The sequence below is a fragment of the Notolepis coatsorum genome (genome assembly GCF_963971535.1).
Source record: "Notolepis coatsorum genome assembly, chromosome: 20".
Classification (NCBI taxonomy): Eukaryota; Metazoa; Chordata; class Actinopteri; order Aulopiformes; family Paralepididae; genus Notolepis; species Notolepis coatsorum.
In genome coordinates this window covers 12,333,616-12,351,979 of record NC_140184.1, presented here as the reverse complement: position 1 = coordinate 12,351,979, position 18,364 = coordinate 12,333,616, and the positions used below count along the sequence as shown (strand labels likewise).

General features: G+C 44.1%; 1 pseudogene across 1 annotated transcript in view; it reads right to left on the bottom strand.

Moving 5' to 3' along the window:
• Positions 1–18,364, bottom strand: part of LOC311247056 (C-myc promoter-binding protein-like) — a 102,809-nt pseudogene that overhangs the window by 45,805 nt on the left and 38,640 nt on the right. The window contains exons 9-13 of the transcript XR_014621009.1: positions 17,758–17,891; positions 12,629–12,761; positions 12,214–12,420; positions 10,202–10,330; positions 10–154 (exon numbers count right to left, since the gene is read on the bottom strand). The product of XR_014621009.1 is annotated as a C-myc promoter-binding protein-like (transcript). The remainder of the gene's footprint in view (positions 1–9; positions 155–10,201; positions 10,331–12,213; positions 12,421–12,628; positions 12,762–17,757; positions 17,892–18,364) is intronic.

Here is an 18,364-nt window from a genome sequence, read left to right as displayed (position 1 = left end):
CATGGTTACCTGATAGAGGGCTCTGGGTAAGCGCAGCGCCCTGTCTGCGGAGAGCCTGTTTGAACTGGGCCACGCCCAGCACGACGTTCCTCAGCTTCATCCACAAGAAGTAGCCTCCTCTGGTGCTGGACGGCCAGGTGCTCTCCAACACCGCCTGCATGGAGGAGGGATAGAGGTGGAGGAGGAGGGAGAGGTGGAGGAGGAGGGAGAGAGGTGGAGGATGAGGGAGAGAGGTGGAGGAGGAGGGAGAGAGGTGGAGGGTGAGGGAGAGAGGTGGAGGAGGAGGGAGAGAGGTGGAGGATGAGGGAGAGAGGTGGAGGATGAGGGAGAGAGGTGGAGGATGAGGGAGAGAGGTGGAGGGGAGGGAGAGAGGTGGAGGGGAGGGAGAGAGGTGGAGGAGGAGGGAGAGAGGTGGAGGATAAGGGAGAGAGATGGAGAGGAGGGAGAGAGGTGGAGGGTGAGGGAGAGAGGTGGAGGATGAGGGAGAGAGGTGGAGGATAAGGGAGAGAGATGGAGAGGAGGGAGAGAGGTGGAGGAGGAGGGAGAGAGGTGGAGGGTGAGGGAGAGAGGTGGAGGATGAGGGAGAGAGGTGGAGGATGAGGGAGAGAGGTGGAGGGGAGGGAGAGAGGTGGATGATAAGGGAGAGAGATGGAGAGGAGGGAGAGAGGTGGAGGAGGGAGAGAGGTGGAGGATGAGGGAGAGAGGTAGAGGAGGAGGGAGAGAGGTGGAGGATGAGGGAGATAGGTGGAGGATAAGGGAGAGAGATGGAGAGGAGGGAGAGAGGTGGAGGGGGAGGAAGAGAGGTGGAGGAGAGAGAGAGGTGGAGGATGAGGGAGATAGGTGGAGGATGAGGGAGAGGTGGAGCATGAGGGAGAGAGGTGGAGGGGAGGGAGAGAGGTGGAGGATAAGGGAGAGAGATGGAGAGGAGGGAGAGAGGTGAAGGAGGAGGGAGAGAGGTGGAGGATGAGGGAGAGAGGTGGAGGATGAGGGAGAGAGGTGGAGGATGAGGGAGAGAGGTGGAGGGGAGGGAGAGAGGTGGAGGATAAGGGAGAGAGATGGAGAGGAGGGAGAGGTGGAGGGGGAGGAAGAGAGGTGGAGAGGAGAGAGAGGTGGAGGATAAGGGAGAGAGGTGGAGGATAAGGCATAGAGGAGGATGAGGGAGAGGTGGATGAGGGAGAGAGGTGGAGAGGGGGAGAGGGAGAGAGGTGGAGAGGAAGAGAGGTGGAGAGGAGGATGAGGGAGAGGTGGAGAGGAGGATGAGGGAGAGAGGTGGAGAGGAGGATGAGGGAGAGAGGTGGAGAGGGAGAGAGGTGGAGAGGAAGAGAGGTGGAGAGGAGGATGAGGGAGAGGTGGAGAGGAGGATGAGGGAAAGAGGTGGAGAGGAAGAGAGGTGGAGAGGAGGATGAGGGAGAGGTGGAGAGGAGGATGAGGAAGAGAGGTGGAGAGGGAGAGAGGTGGAGAGGAATAGAGGTGGAAAGGAGGATGAGGGAGAGGTGGAGAGGAGGGAGAGGTGGAGAGGAGGATGAGGTGGAGAGGAGGATGAGGTGGAGAGGAAGAGAGGTGGAGAGGAGGATGAGGGAGAGGTGGAGGACGTCGGGATGAAAATTACTCGACATTATCACAAATTAGTGATCTAGTATGATGGTAAATGGTGCATTTATATAGCAGCTTTTATCCAAAGTGCTTTACAATTTGTTCCTCCGGATTACCAGACGACTGCTCTACCTCCCGAGCCATATAAGGTACATGTACATTATAGTGAAATGCTTGGTTCTGTATGACCCTCCTGAGATTGTGCTTCATACAGTAAAAAGTAAGAGTAAAAGACCAAACACTATACAAAATATACAATATACAAAACTAAAATGTACAGAATGCAAGGGGTAGAAGAGGTACAACATGAGGTAGAAGAGGTGGTACAAATGTGTAAAAATAAATAGATAAAATACGGTGTAATGTTTAAGTTAAGACAGACAGACAGACATGCATGCAGACACAGACAGACAGATAGACAGACAGACAGACAGACACGCAGACAGACAGACAGACATGCATGCAGACACAGACAGACAGACACGCAGACAGACAGACAGACAGACAGACAGACAGACACGCAGACAGACAGACCGACATGCATGCAGACACAGACAGACAGACAGACAGGCAGACAGACAGACAGACAGACAGACAGACAGACAGACAGACAGACAGACAGACAGACAGACAGATGGATTATCGCCCACAGAGACAGATCTCCAGTGCAGACTCCATGCACGTAAAGAAGCCCCCACCGCAACCTTGCCGTCAATAACAATTGACAGTAAGCCTTGAAAATATACTGGCAGGCAGAGGGACATTAACCTTCCATTGTCTATCAGTACATCTACTCTCTCTCTCTCACTCTCTCTCTCTATCTCTTACACACACGCTCAAGAACGCTACGGTCATCCACTACAGGTTTACTAGACACGCCCAGAAACCAAAAAAGGATAGGAAGTATGGCATTTGCCAACTATGCCCCAAAACTATGGAACACACTACCAACACACATCAGAAACGCCAGCTCTATACACATTTTTAAAGGAAAATTAAAAACGTACCTATACAGTATAGCTTACAAATAGTTATGGCTTGGAAAAACCTGATGGATCCATGAGGCTAGGATAAGCCTTGTGGACCCAACTTTTTAGATGAAGGAACGGGTACATAGGAGACACGCCTCCAGTTTTTCAAAAGTTTTTGACACGCCTCAGCTTCTGAGCTGAAGGAGTGTTTTTGCGGACCTCCCAAACTTTCAAACTTTTTAGATGAAGGAATGGGTACAATAGGAGACACGCCTCCAGTTTTTCAAACGTTTTTGACACACCTCAGCTTCTGAGCTGAAGGCGTGTTTTTGCGGACCTCCCAAACTTTCAAACTTTTTAGATGAAGGAATGGGTACAATAGGAGACACGCCTCCAGTTTTTCAAAAGTTTTTGACACGCCTCAGCTTCTGAGCTGAAGGCGTGTTTCTGCGGACCTCCCAAACTTTCAAACTTCTTAGATGAAGGATGGGTACAATAGGAGACACGCCTCCAGTTTTTCAAAAGTTTTTGACACACCTCAGCTTCTGAGCTGAAGGCGTGTTTTTGCGGACCTCCCAAACTTTCAAACTTTAGACTGTTTTCTTTATGCGTTTTTCTTTTTCTTTCTTTCTACCACAAGACGCGGCCACTGATGGGTCCATGGGACTTGGATAAGTCCTGTGGACCCAACTCTGGCCACTGACCACATGAGCGAACGGGTACATACGCACACAATACACGGCCACTGATGGATCCGTGGGACTTGGTAAAGCACTATGGACCCAACTATGACCACTGATAAAAACGTAACTACACTAGCATTATAAGACCTAAACATTGCTACCTACCATACAAGTGCATTGGTTTAGTGCATTTCCGGTTGCCACTGAGCGGAAATGTTTGTGCGGACCTGTTCTCCCAAACTGGTAAGCAAATGACTGTTTTTACGTTATTTTCATTTTTACGTTACTATTATTATTATTATTATTATTTTTTTAACATTGATCTTAACTGATCACTATGACTTTATTGCTTTTATCGTTATATATGCCTATAATTGTGTACAGCACTTTGAGCTACATGACATGTATGAAAGGTGCTTTATAAATACTTACTTACTTACACACACACACACACACACACACACACACACACACACACACACACACACACACACACACACACACACACACACACACACACACACACACACACACACACACACACACACACACACACACACACACACACACACACACACACACACACACACACACACACACACACACACACACACACACACACACACACACACACACACACACACACACAAAACACGGGCACATACACTTGCAGACACGTCGTCCACACAAATGTGCAACAGACAGACAGGCAGGCAGGCAAACACAGACAGACAGACAGAGCGACAGACAGACAGACAGACAGACAGACAGACAGACAGAGCGACAGACAGAGCGACAGACAGACAGACTCCCATCACGTGAAGATCCATGAAGCCTGTGAATGAAGAAGCATCTAATCCCTGCTGCTCTGGCTGCACTTTGAGTCACAGGAAGAAGAAGAAGAAGAGGAGACAGAGCTCAAGCTCAGCAGCCGGTGTGGAGCCGTAAAGCCATCGATTACAGACCCAAAAATAACCCCCCTCTCTGTTAGTCACAGGTACCATCCGTCTGGGCAAACCAGGGAACAAAACGGCGCTCCTTTTACCAAGGCCACCTCTGTTGACCAGCTGCACCGACACGGGCTGATTCATCTTTCTACAGCAGCATCTGTGGAGGGCAGCCAGGCTGAGGGGGGAGCCAGGCTGAGGGGGGAGCCAGGCTGAGGGGGGAGCCAGGCTGAGGGGGGAGCCAGGCTGAGGGGGGAGCCAGGCTGAGGGGGGAGCCAGGCTGAGGGGGGAGCCAGGCTGAGGGGAGAGCCAGGCTGAGGGGGGAGCCAGGCTGAGGGGAGAGCCAGGCTGAGGGGAGAGCCAGGCTGAGGGGAGAGCCAGGCTGAGGGGGGAGCCAGGCTGAGGGGAGAGCCAGGCTGAGGGGAGAGCCAGGCTGAGGGGGGAGCCAGGCTGAGGGGGGAGCCAGGCTGAGGGGGGAGCCAGGCTGAGGGGAGAGCCAGGCTGAGGGGGGAGCCAGGCTGAGGGGAGAGCCAGGCTGAGGGGAGAGCCAGGCTGAGGGGAGAGGCAGGCTGAGGGGGGAGCCAGGCTGAGCGTCACAGTTCATCCAGAGGCCGGCCGGTGGTTATGTACCATGACCTTGGGGGGATACTGGAAATGTCAACGACGCTACATCAAAGGTGCGCCCGGCCTCAGAGGCCTAACATTTACGAGGCAGAATAGAAGCGCGTACCGCTGTCGACCGGGGGGATGATTTAGAAGGATGAGAGCGTGTGAAACATGATGCGCTCGCCCCCGAGAGGACATTGTGTTTTCTTACCTCTCGTGTATCATGTAGCGGCGAACGGGGATCCAAGAAATATAATTGCATGGGGGCTGCCGCCAATCAGACGTGCAACGACTTAATAGTGAGACTGTTGCTTCGCACTCAAAAAGGATGACTGGAACACAACTGTGTTTAACCTCTTAACTTGCAACGGCCCATTCTCAGGCCGTCATGCCTGTGCACGAAAGTTACGGCACTTTGCGAGCGTCTAGCGGCTAGTGTTGTCAAAAATATATCTTTCTCTGGTCTGCATCCCCTTAACAATTTTGTTTGTATTGAGCTGTACTGTATTGTACCCATTCTGCAATCTGTTAATACAATTTCAATCAATCTGTTATGCTTAACACGCAGTACTATTAACTTGACTTAATTTCTAAGATGATATCATTTAGTTATTTTTAAATGTCTGATCTAAAGATAAACAAAGGGTTTTAAAAGTGTTATATTTATCTTCTCTTATAGTACCAGAGAGAAGCTGAGGAGAATCAACCAGCAACAAAAGCAAAATTTATAAAAAAATATATATATATATATTTATCTTTTTTTTCCTTCTTCTTTTTTACATTTTAAGATTGAACCTTTTTCCCCGTGGTATCGAAAATGGTATTGAATATCGATACTTTGCAAGGTATCGTATCGAAGTGCGAAATTACAGTATCGTGACAACACTACTAGCGGCTCGGGGCTGCATTTTTCCTCGAACATATAAATTACCGTTCTAAAGATTTATTTGTTGCCGTTAGAACGCCACCTCACTCGACCAAATCCGTGCCTCGCTTCTTGAGTTACGTGATGATATGTCAGGCGAGCGTCTTTTTCAGATGACCACCCCGGACTCCCGACGCTCCAGAACTGCCAATCATCCGCTGATGGTGAAAATGATTGGTCAGCGTTGTAGCCGATGAGTGTACCTTTCCAACGATACCCCACATGGGGGGGGGGGGGGCGCGCGAATAAGGGATCTAGGTGTAAGTTGATGAGCGAAAACCAGAAGTGAATCACACTTCAGAATGAACGGTCGTGGATGAGGAAATGGATTTTGGAGAGCTTTTTTTTTCCGTCTGTTATACTCGGACGTCTCTCAAAGACCCATTTCTAAACAGATTTTTATAAAATTTTGACCTGTACTACATAAGACTTCAAGCTATGGAAGCGCAGTGTTTCCAAGCTTATACATCTATGCTGGAATATTGGAATATGGAATCTTGCAACCACTACAGAAAAATTTGAGTACACAAGTTCAAGTTCAACTCAAGTTCAGACCTGATGATAATCGTCTTTTACTGGAATATTCCAGAACGTTGTCATTTGTCGGCCTATTTATGAATCGTTTTCAAATAAACGCTAGATGATCGATAGTATATGTGTGCGCACGCACGCTCGTGCCGCGCGCTGATAATCGCTGCTCTTATTTCCTGATGGCTTTTACAGTCAAAACAGCTATATCACATATAGGGGAAACACTTGTATATCCGTGAAAACGAGTCTGATTATCCTAAGACTGATAACATAGATTCCTTACCTGAGGTCAGATGGTATCCAAATGGTTTATTCCAATTTTTCCGATCGCCATTCGAAAAAATCGATAATTGTATTGATCCACCGTGTGTACAGTAGAACACATATTCACCGTGGCACCAAGGTTCCAGAATGAACTCTGGTAGACCCCGGTTACATCAGTGAGAAGTAAAATGTGGAGTCAGAAATCCGTTCTCCCATTCACTTTCATTGAGTCCAATCCAAAAGGGTGATTTACCATCTGGGAGACGATAGGGGGCGCTTTTTTCACATCTGAGCGCCGGCGGTGCCTGGATCTCCAACGGTAGGCTCGCTTGATGCAATATGATTTTAGAACGCTAATAAAAAAAAAAAAAAACGAGCGTGGCATCCAAAGTGTTAAAGGACTCGGTGTGTTAAACTCTCAGACAGACATGTCTCTATAGCAGGGCCTATGGGGGAAGAGCCAGAGAACCAAGGTCACCCATAGAGTGAGGGAGACGTGAACATTCAGAAGAGATAGCCGAGAGTGCTAGTAATAATATGTGTATACATGGGTCAGAAGCCGTTGACGGCCGTTGCTAGGGGGATGAGATGGCCAAAACAACGTAAGAGCGAAACATCGCGAGACAGACAGAGACTTTAAGACTTTAAGCTGTTAGTCTTCTGGTAGAAAGAGGCAGAAGAGTTTTGGATAGCGAGCGAGACGGACCGACACCAGGCCTCCTCCTCCTCCTCCTGATGGGGAGGGGGACCACGAGGTAGAGAGATAGCTAGCAGCTAACAGACAGGCTTCGGCTAACAGGACAGGCCGCAGAACCACCAAAGCGATCGACAGAGAATCTACTAATCTAGTTTCTTATGCCATCAAAGACTCATTCTGTACGGGATGCTATGAAATAAAAATCCTGCTGATAAAGAGATGACGACTCCAAGTACATTCATTTGTCCGGATGCGTTAACGGGGACAGTGAAACAGTGTTGCAGCCATGTAAGAGTGTGGGAGGACAGAATTCCACAGAACGATTGTCTTAACAAAACAACAAATAACACAACGGGGAAGACTTCACGGAAGGGCAGATGGAGGCTGATGAAGGCCAAAAACACAGTTTTCTAACAGCACTTTGGATAAAAGCACTATATAAATATAAATAAAAACCATTTAACATTTAGCGTGAATCGGTACTAGGTAGTACCGATATAATTTGGACGGTACCCTTAAAAGTACAGCGTTCGGTACCCAACCCTAATGACACGTAAGGTTTCCCATCAATTACCTAGACTGACACTTTTACTATTTTTTTTTAAATATAAAGTTTGCCAATAGGGATGTATCAGTAGTATTGGCAGTGGTAGTAGTTGTAATAGTAATCCACTATATTCTTTTATTTTCTAAAAAATAAACCAGTTCAACACAGGTAACCACTTTTGCTTCATTTCTTTGATGGCTCAAATGTATGCTCTAGTCCAGGGGTTCCCAAACTTTTCAGGCCGCGACCCAAAAATAACGGGGTCAGAGAGCCACGACCCCCACTATTATAGGAGGTACAAAAAAGAAAAAAGAAAAAGAAAATAATTTTTTTTTTTTTTTTTTATAAATGGAAATGTATGGTTGAAACATGCAAACGTTCAAAAGCACACACACTAATAAGCATTGGAGGCTTTTAACCAGGGCCGGACTGGGGAAATCATTCAGGCCAGGAAATATAGTGCAAAATATAGCCCCAGTCAGGCCACTTTTTAAGCAGGGGGTCTGGGGGTCCCCCACCAGGATTTCTTTTGTTACAAAGACTTCATTTCCTGCATTCTGGTGCAGGAATTCTTTTATTTGTACCCTTCAAATGCCAGTGTTTGTGATGGCATCACAAATTATTGTTAAAAAACAGGCTAGCATAATGTATGATTAGCAACAACACAGATTTTTTATGGATTTTCAGTTTTTTTGTAATTGATAAAAAATACAATCTTATTCAACTTCAGCCCTGATCATAACACCACATATTCATTTTATAATTCTAACCCTTTAAATGCCAGTGTGTGTGATGGCATATATTTGCAATATATCAAATGCAAAGTAGATTTTTCTGGGGGGGATTATTACAGGCTAGCATGTGTCAATGATTAGCAGTTTTTTGTAAGGGTCCCGCCTCCACCAATCACATGCGGCTCCATTGTGTGTGTGTTAGTGCACTGCAACCCTGCCCAAGCCGACGGGGCCCTACCCGACCCGACGGGTTCGGGCTGGGTAGGGCTTTATTTTTAAATAAATCGGGCTCGGCCGGGCCGGGCACCGCCGTTTTTTATTTATTATTTTTTATTTATTGCGCTTTTTTTATTTTTATTTTTTTTCATATAACTAGGGTTATAGGATAACCTTCGTTTTCCTTAAGTTTCGTTTTCTCTTTCGCGCAAGCTGTCATCAGATAAACATTTGGATGAAATTACCGCAGCGCGCAGGGAGAACTCAGGGGAGAACTCGAGGGAGAACAGTGATGACCCTCAGGTGGATTGATGAACAAATGAACCGGACCGAAGTGGCATTGGTTGTGTTGGAACATAGCCAGTTGGCGAACGTTTTAATTTGTTCTTGGATGTATGTAGCCGGTTGGCGAAGTTTTGTTAACCTTGTTCAACGCGTTGCTGACGTCAACAGCAAAGTGGTGAGTCTGATGTTTATTATTTGCTGGGTGCTGCTGCCCTGTTTTGTTGTGCTTTCATTATGTTGCTCTGCTCGAAATCTGATTTCTGTTTTCTGTTTGTTTGTATAGTGACTGAGTAGGCTATTGTGTCGTGTGTGTGTGTGTCAAAGAAGATTCTATAGCCTTCAATATGTTTTACGAGGCTGTCTAATAAGCGAGCACTGGGACGGCATTCTAATAAGAGCGAAACAGGCTATGTAAATGCTTCTTAGTTTTCAGCGTGATATGCGTTATTTAGGCAGACCTATTGGACGTTTTTGTTTATTGATTAAGTTAATATATAAAGTGTTTAGAATATTTAAAACAAAAAAATTATTTTATATTGGACTATAATAGAATTTGCGAATCAGGCTATAGAATGGTTTATTAGTTTTCAGCGTGATATGTGTTATTTAGTTAGACCTATTGGACATTTTCGTTTTTGTTTATTTATTAAGTTCATATAAAATGTTTCGAATATTTAAAACAAATACAAAAAAAAAAATATTTTAATAATAATAATAATAATTTCTTTTTCGGGTTTTCACGCAGGCTAGGGCTTAAAATATTATTTACAGTCGGGCTTATTTTCGGGCAGGGCCTGAAGTTCACGGGCTCGGGCTGGGCACAGGCTTCATTTCAAGGCCCTTGCAGACCACTAGTGTGTGTGAGAGCAAGAGAGAGAGAGAGAGATAGTTCTCCAACTTGTGTGAGTTGCAGTGATCTCCTGGTTGTTCCCCACATAGATTATCTAACTATTGCGCTGGTGCAACGAGAAACACTGGCCTGGCCTGCTTCTAAGTTCAGTGGTCTGACTGCATAAAAAACAAAAGAAAAAAAAAAGGATTAAAAAAAAAAGGAAATTCAAATCATCTGGAGGTCAAATAAATGTAATTTTCTTTTAGAATAATAATAAAAAAAAGTTTTTTAAACCGATAATTTCCGATATTACATTTTAATGCCAATATCGGTAGGCCGATAATATCGGACATCCCTAATATATGGTTACCTTGTTGTAGTAGCCGTATGTGATGGCGTTGGGATGGACTCCGGCCTTCTTCATTTCAAAGAGCACCCTGACGGCGAGGACGGGCTGGCCGTACTGACCACACAGCTGCATCAGCACCCGGTAGCACACCTGGAGGAGCGGGGAGCGTGTTGGGTCAGTACCGGCTTCACTTAGGAGCAGCGCCACCACCTTCACCATGGCTACTGGTGTGTTTAGTTCAGGCGGGACACGGTAGTCATCAGCTGGTCAAAGATACTAATCATAAATCTCTGACAAGGCAATTCATTTAAGTTGCCTCTCATTCATTTGTGCATTACACTCTGCTCACTGCAACCTTACCGCCGCCTTACTGATGCCTTACAGTCTTACTGCTGCCTTACTTCTTTCTGCCTTACTGATGCCTTACTGCTGCCTTATCGCTGCCTTACTGCTGCCTTACTGCTGCAATGCTGTGATGAGACTCCACCTATTTCTAACATAATTTAACTTTAATTTAATTTTAATTAGACTCATTGCTGCGATGGTTCACTTTTGCTGAATGTATTGAAGTGGTGTATTTGTGTAAAACGTTCTGCAGAAGGTTTACTGACTGAACCGTTGGTATGTTTCCACATAAAAGGTGAAAGAGCAAGAGCATCTGTGTGCTCCAGTGTTTCTTCCATGGGTCAAATCAACTACTTGAATCAGATAAACTGAGGTCACCTACTTTAATCAGATAAACTGAGGTCACCTACTTGAATCAGATAAACTGATGTGAACTACTTGAATCAGATAAACTGATGTCACCTACTTTAATCAGATAAACTGATGTCACCTACTTTAATCAGATAAACTGAGGTCACCTACTTTAATCAGATAAACTGAGGTCACCTACTTTAATCAGATAAACTGAGGTAAACTACTTTAATCAGATAAACTGAGGTAAACTACTTTAATCAGATAAACTACTTTAATCAGATAAACTGAGGTAAACTACTTTAATCAGATAAACTGAGGTCACCTACTTTAATCAGATAAACTACTTTAATCAGATAAACTGATGTCAACTACTTTAATCAGATAAACTGAGGTCAACTACTTTAATCAGATAAACTGAGGTCAACTACTTTAATCAGATACACTGAGGTCACCTACTTTAATCAGATAAACTGAGGTCAACTACTTTAATCAGATAAACTGAGGTCACAGATAAACTGATGTCACCTACTTTAATCAGATAAACTGATGTCAACTACTTTAATCAGATAAACTGAGGTCACCTACTTTAATCAGATAAACTGAGGTCACCTACTTGAATCAGATAAACTGAGGTCACAGATAAACTGATGTCAACTACTTTAATCAGATAAACTGATGTCACCTACTTTAATCAGATAAACTGAGGTCACCTACTTTAATCAGATAAACTGAGGTCACCTACTTTAATCAGATAAACTGAGGTCACCTACTTTAATCAGATAAACTGAGGTCACCTACTTTAATCAGATAAACTGAGGTCACCTACTTTAATCAGATACACTGAGGTCACCTACTTTAATCAGATAAACTGAGGTCACAGATAAACTGATGTCAACTACTTTAATCAGATAAACTGAGGTCACAGATAAACTGATGTCAACTACTTTAATCAGATAAACTGATGTCACCTACTTTAATCAGATAAACTGAGGTCACCTACTTTAATCAGATAAACTGAGGTCACCTACTTTAATCAGATAAACTGAGGTCACAGATAAACTGATGTCACCTACTTTAATCAGATAAACTACTTTAATCAGATAAACTGAGGTCACCTACTTTAATCAGATAAACTGATGTCACCTACTTTAATCAGATAAACTACTTTAATCAGATAAACTGAGGTCACCTACTTTAATCAGATAAACTGATGTCACCTACTTTAATCAGATAAACTGAGGTCACCTACTTTAATCAGATAAACTGATGTCACCTACTTTAATCAGATAAACTGATGTCACCTACTTTAATCAGATAAACTGATGTCAACAAACCTCGTCCGGTGGCTGCAGCTTCTTGGTCTGCATCTTCCGGAGGACGTCGTAGGCGGTGCGCAGCGCCCGCACCTTGGAGTGGCAGACCTTGACGTAGGCCGGCAGGCAGATGAACCACAGGCCGTAGCAGTGCCGCAGCAGACACTTGGACCACAGCTGAGGGATGGATGAGTACTTCTTGGCGATCTTCTGCGCCGTCTTGATCTCCTGTCACAGTGGAGGAGATGGGGAGGGTTGGGGGGAGAGTGTATACAGTATGTGTGCATGTGTGTGTGTGTGTGTATATATGTATATGTGTGTGTGAGTACATGTGTGTGTGAGTATATGTGTGTGTGTGAGTATATATGTATTTGTGTGTTGTGTGTGTGTGTGTGTGTGTGTGTGTGTGTGTGTGTGTATGTGTGTATGTACTGACCTGTTTGGTGCGTCTGAACATGGGCGCAGGGCTGGTAGGGCAGCTTTGACGAGCAGCGAGATGTGAAGCAGAGGTCTGAAGACCCTCTATGGGGTCAAACAGGTCCAGGCTCAACACTGGGAAACCATCGTACCTGGTGGACCAATCGTGTGTCAGTATCAGGCTGATTAATCCCCATGACAACCTCCCTGCAGCGCAGTGACTGGATGTTTACCTCAACCCTCTTGTTTGTCTCACTATCACCGCCTCTAAATAAATCACATTTATTATTAGTAGTAGTAGTAGTAGTAGTTGTAGTAGACATGACACTGCCAGAACGGGATCCCTACATTGTTGATCTGTCAAGTCCAATAAATAAATAGATTCGGTCAGTACAAAAAAAGTGCACTTTCGTCAAAACATTTTTAATCAAGGGGTCAAAGGGTGCATGTTAGTAAACTGACCTTTCCTTGTACTGGTACAAACCCAAACTTCCTTCTGTTTGTTTTACAGGCAGGCTGTCTAAAGCGCTTTCCTGAGGGCAGCAGGTCAAAACACACATGAAGGACATGTGTGGGGTCATCAATTATCTTATGTGCATTCTTGAGCATTGTAAAACTGCATTAGGGATCTTTGTGTTCTGCCGATAATTTTTGAGCTAAGGTTGACAACACGTTTGCAGTTTGTTCGTGTCTCTTTGACAGAGGGATGTGAACCAGCATACAAATGAAAAGGTTAAAATACTCTCAATAAAAGAATAAAACGTTGTCAGAATTGTTAAAGGGATGCAGACCAGAGAAAGACTTTCGTCTTGTTTACATCAGGGTCCCCCATTTTCAATTAATCGTAACATTTATGACATACACGACATACAGATAAAATAGTATAGAATAGAAATACTTTTATTATCACGTGGGAAATATGACACTGCAAATCGCTCAACATTTAAACATTTAGACAGGACAGGTCACGAATTAGAATAATAACACAAATAAAATCAAGTTGCCTAGGATAAGAGTAGAGTAAAATAGAATAAAAATAAAATAAAATATACAGTAAATAAATACAGTAAAAATATACTGAGCATGGGGGAAGGGGGGGGGGGTACAGGTAGTAAAAAACAACACAGCAGTGTAATCAAATTGGTCAATATAATTAACTATCTAACTAACTGAAATATATATATATATATATTCACAGTATTCACAGTGTCACATAAGGTGCAGTATGCATCAGATAGTGTTATTGTCCTCCTTGGGTTCCTATTAGTCCTAGGTCAATGTCTGGCATAATATAAATAAGATAAACAGTAGTTATATCCAGACATTTATGACATACAAGATATACAAATATACAGTACTGTTTAAGAGACAGAGTTGGAGGGGGTTGGGTGGGGGGGGGGCTTTGGGTATTTACAGGGGCCAGTTTCGAATTGCAGCCTCCCGTAGGTGCTCTTTGAGAGTGGTTTTGAAGGTGGGTAGGGAGTAATAGTAGTAGTAGTGGTAGTGATAGTAGTTTGATTGATTGAAAACTTTATTAACAGATTGCAGAATGGGTACAATACAGTAATGCTCAATACACACAATTGTTAACACTTTGGGTGCCAGCAGGGGGCGCACGATTTAGCGCTCGAGTGCCAGCGCTCTATTCAATGAGAGGGCGAGCACATTTGCGAACGCATAAACTATATCTTAGAGTATGGCTATGTGTCTAATACGCCTGTCGCTTATCAATGACTTGCAGTCAACATTGTCAAAAACGGATAGTTTTTTCATCTGTACATTTCCGGTTTATACCATTTTGAAAAACGCTCGTTTTTGGAAATGTCCAGAAAAAAAGTGATTCTGCAGGAATCGCCCTTTACTGGAATACACAAAAACGTCATGTTTCGGCCTATTTATGAATCGTTTTCAAATAAACGCTAGATTATCGATAGTATATGTGTACTTATGCACGCTAGAGAAGCGTGCTGAAAAAATCGATTATCTTATTTCCTGATCTCCCCACACACACACACACACACACACACACACACACACACACACACACACACACACACACACACACACACACACACACACACACACACACACACACACACACACACACACACACACACACACACACACACACACACACACACACACACACACACACACACACACACACACACACACACACACACGCTACGTTGATATATCTGTGAAAAAAGCTCCGATTACCCCAAGACTGGTCAAATAGATTCCTTACCTCAGATCAGATGTTCTCCAAAAAGATTATTCCAATTCCTGATCGCCATTCCAAATATCGATTTATTTATTGATCCAATGCTGGGTGCTTGAAACACATTCTACGCTGTTCTGAGGGACCACAAAGACGGATTACATGCCTGACAAGTAAAATGTGGATTCCGGATTTTCTTTTCCCCATGCGTTTTCATTCAGTCCAATCCAAAGGGTGCATTACCACCCGGGAGACGATAGGGGGCGGTATTTTCCCTGTTCGAGCTCAGAGAGAGTCCCAGTGGAAACGTGAGGCTAGATTGATGAAAAATGAATGGAAATCGCTAATAAAAAAAATAACGATTAATAACTAGATTTCTCGTCGTTGGCACTGACCGGTTGGCATGAAATAAGGAGAATTCTCGTCGTTGGCACTCAAAGTGTTAAGGGGATGCAGACCAGAGAAAGACTTTCTTCTTGTTTACATCAGGGTCCCCCATTTTCAATTCATAGTAGTAGTAGTGGTAGTGGTAGTGGTAGTGGTAGTAGTAGTAGTGGTATTGTTAGTAGTAGTATTGGTGGTAGTAGTAGTAGTAGTAGTAGTAGTAGTAGTAGTAGTATTGGTAGTAGTAGTAGTAGTAGTAGTAGTATTGGTAGTAGTAGTAGTAGTAGTAGTATTGGTAGTAGTAGTAGTAGTAGTAGTATTGGTAGCAGTAGTAGTAGTGGTACTGTTAGTAGTAGTAGTAGTAGTAGTAGTATTGGTAGTAATAGTAGTATTGGTAGTAGTAGTAGTAGTAGTAGTGGTACTGTTAGTAGTAGTAGTATTGGTAGTAATAGTAGTATTGGTACTGGTAGTAGTAGTAGTAGTAGTAGTAGTGGTAGTAGTAGTAGTAGTAGTAGTAGTAGTAGTAGTAGTAGTAGTAGTTGTATTGGTAGTAGTAGTTGTATTGGTAGTAGTAGTAGTAGTAGTAGTTGTATTGGTAGTTGTATTGGTAGCAGTAGTAGTAGTAGTAGTAGTAGTGGTACTGTTAGTAGTACTAGTAGTATTGGTAGTAGTAGTAGTAGTAGTATTGGTACTGTTAATAGTACTAGTAGTATTGGTAGTAGTAGTAGTATTGGTACTGGTAGTAGTAGTAGTAGTAGTAAAGTAGATTTTGATGGCAGGAAAAAAAGCCTATAATTGAGTAGATTCTGTCCTGCAGTGTGTCTCCTAACGCTCTGTACTCCAGCTGGGCTGTGAGCTGGACTCCAGCTGGGCTCTAATCAGCTGTCGACTACACCCACCATAAAGAACCCAGCCTGGGGGAAGCTCACTTCGCTCTGTCAGGGAGAAATGTACGCCTGAAGTCAGTCTATTAGCCTCACAAAGATAACGTCAAAATGCGTGTCAAATAAAACTATTCTGCCTTTTCGGGATGACATTTGCACAGCCTAATTAAAATGACTGTACCTCTCGGGAGGGGATGTGGCGACTGTCGGTTAAAAGGACGGGGGATTAAAAGGACAAAACCTGATTAATCTCTTTGAATGTGGAGTCATCCGTATCTAAGAATCCGTCAGAAATGTCATCGTTTTTTCTTCCATGTTTGAAGTCACTTGCCAGTAAATGGCAACACGAAATGATTAATTTGGTCAATAATAAATATTTTGTGATAGAAAGATAGACCAGCTTCTCGCATCATACAGTGATTTCTGCCACAGAGTCCTTAGTTACCGTGGTAACCACTATCTGTGTGATTCCCAGCCCTTTGGCAGAGATTGTGATTCATTTTAAAACATCTTTAAAGGTAAAATGTGTAATGTCATAAAACATAGACTTCTAGGCAAAAGAACCCCTCTTGGTATTGCGCTTTGTTAAATTTTTTTAGTGTGGGTTGGATTTCAGTGGGTGCCAAGAGAGATCTGGAGAATTTCACAGTATAATAAGTTACTAAACTCCAAATAACCCACACGTCAGACCAAACATAAATAAATAGACCAACTGTATAACCCTAAACCAAGCGCAATACGAAGCAGGGCTTGCGAGAGGTCACTGTTTGATGGCACTACAGATTCTACCTTTAAAACTCACATTTCCTCTCAAGATGCAGTAAATCATAATATCACGTCAAGATAAAATCAAATCACATTATTTTCTCTGAATAGGTAACAAGCGGTTTAGGTTTTGCGCCATCTTCAGTGTTGCTCCGTCTTCTCATTTTATCTTCACATTTTTTTGTGTATTGTTAGCCAAATGCTTGCAGGATCCGGGATCCGCTGGAACATAACACAAAATACCAAAGAGATATAATGGTTTGAATAATAAGAGATGCGATGTTGTGATGCTATCCTGCTAACATGAGTAGCAGCTGGCGTTAGCCGCCTCTGCAGTTTGTTGGCCTGCTGACCTTAGCTAGCAAGTGTAACCTAGGATCGTCAGCTTGGCCTGGGGGCACTGCCTGGCCGTCACTCAAGCGTCTACGATTGATGAGATACGAGGGTCAGTGTTCAGGGTTGGTTCTTGTTTGTTACTTTATCAACATGCTGTGGTGGTCAGAGAGGACAAAGACAGACCGCAGGCGTACCGTACCACCTGACCAAAATGCTTGACACAACCGAGTGACATTGCAGTTCCTAGCATAGACCTATATAAAGGCTAGATGACTCTAGCTAGATGAAATTTAGCAAGCTATGGTTATTTCAATAGTACATGCACCATAGACATTCATATTATGAGTGGGGGGCGTGCTGCCTGTAACAAGATGAACCGCCGGTGAACTAGGCTGGAGACTCCGCCTTGCACATCTAGTTATATATATCTATGGTCCCTGGAGCCCCTGGCTATCTCTCCCTCGGGGACCATTACCTGTAACAGAGTGGGTGCTCCTCTCCCCTCGGGGACCATTACCTGTAACAGAGTGGGTGCTCCTCTCCCCCGGGGACCATTACCTGTAACAGAGTGGGTGCTCCTCTCCCTCTGGGAGTGGCGGCAGCTCCGGGGGCGTGATGAACACTGTGTGCTCGCTGCGCTGTGATTCGTCAATCTCTATCAACCTGGTGTCCTCTGGCCTATCGCTGTCCACCTACGGAGAGGAACACACAGACATGAAGGGATCTGTGGAGAGTCGGGAGGTCCGTGGCTCCACACTAACCGTCTCCACTAGGAGTAGCACTGGTGCTGCACACTGGGCACTTCAGGAGCACCAGCACAAAGAGTATCAGCACCACTTAAATAGACATCAAGCACAACACGTTCATTTTCTTCTTATTACATCGCACACACACGCACACACACACACACGCACACACACTGCACACGCTCACACTCAACGGTCACTTTACACAACGAAAAGGTCACTTTAAAAAATAAAAAAAAAGAACGGGAGTGGTTCTTGTATAGTAAACAGATGGATATACAGTAGCAAGTTAGCATAAGGACACATAGTATAACTGTAGATTGTATAGTATAGCATTGTATAGCAGTGTACATAAGACCCAGTGCCTCATCCGTAGCATCATTGTATTGCACTATCGCAGGACCTTAGCATGTCTTACC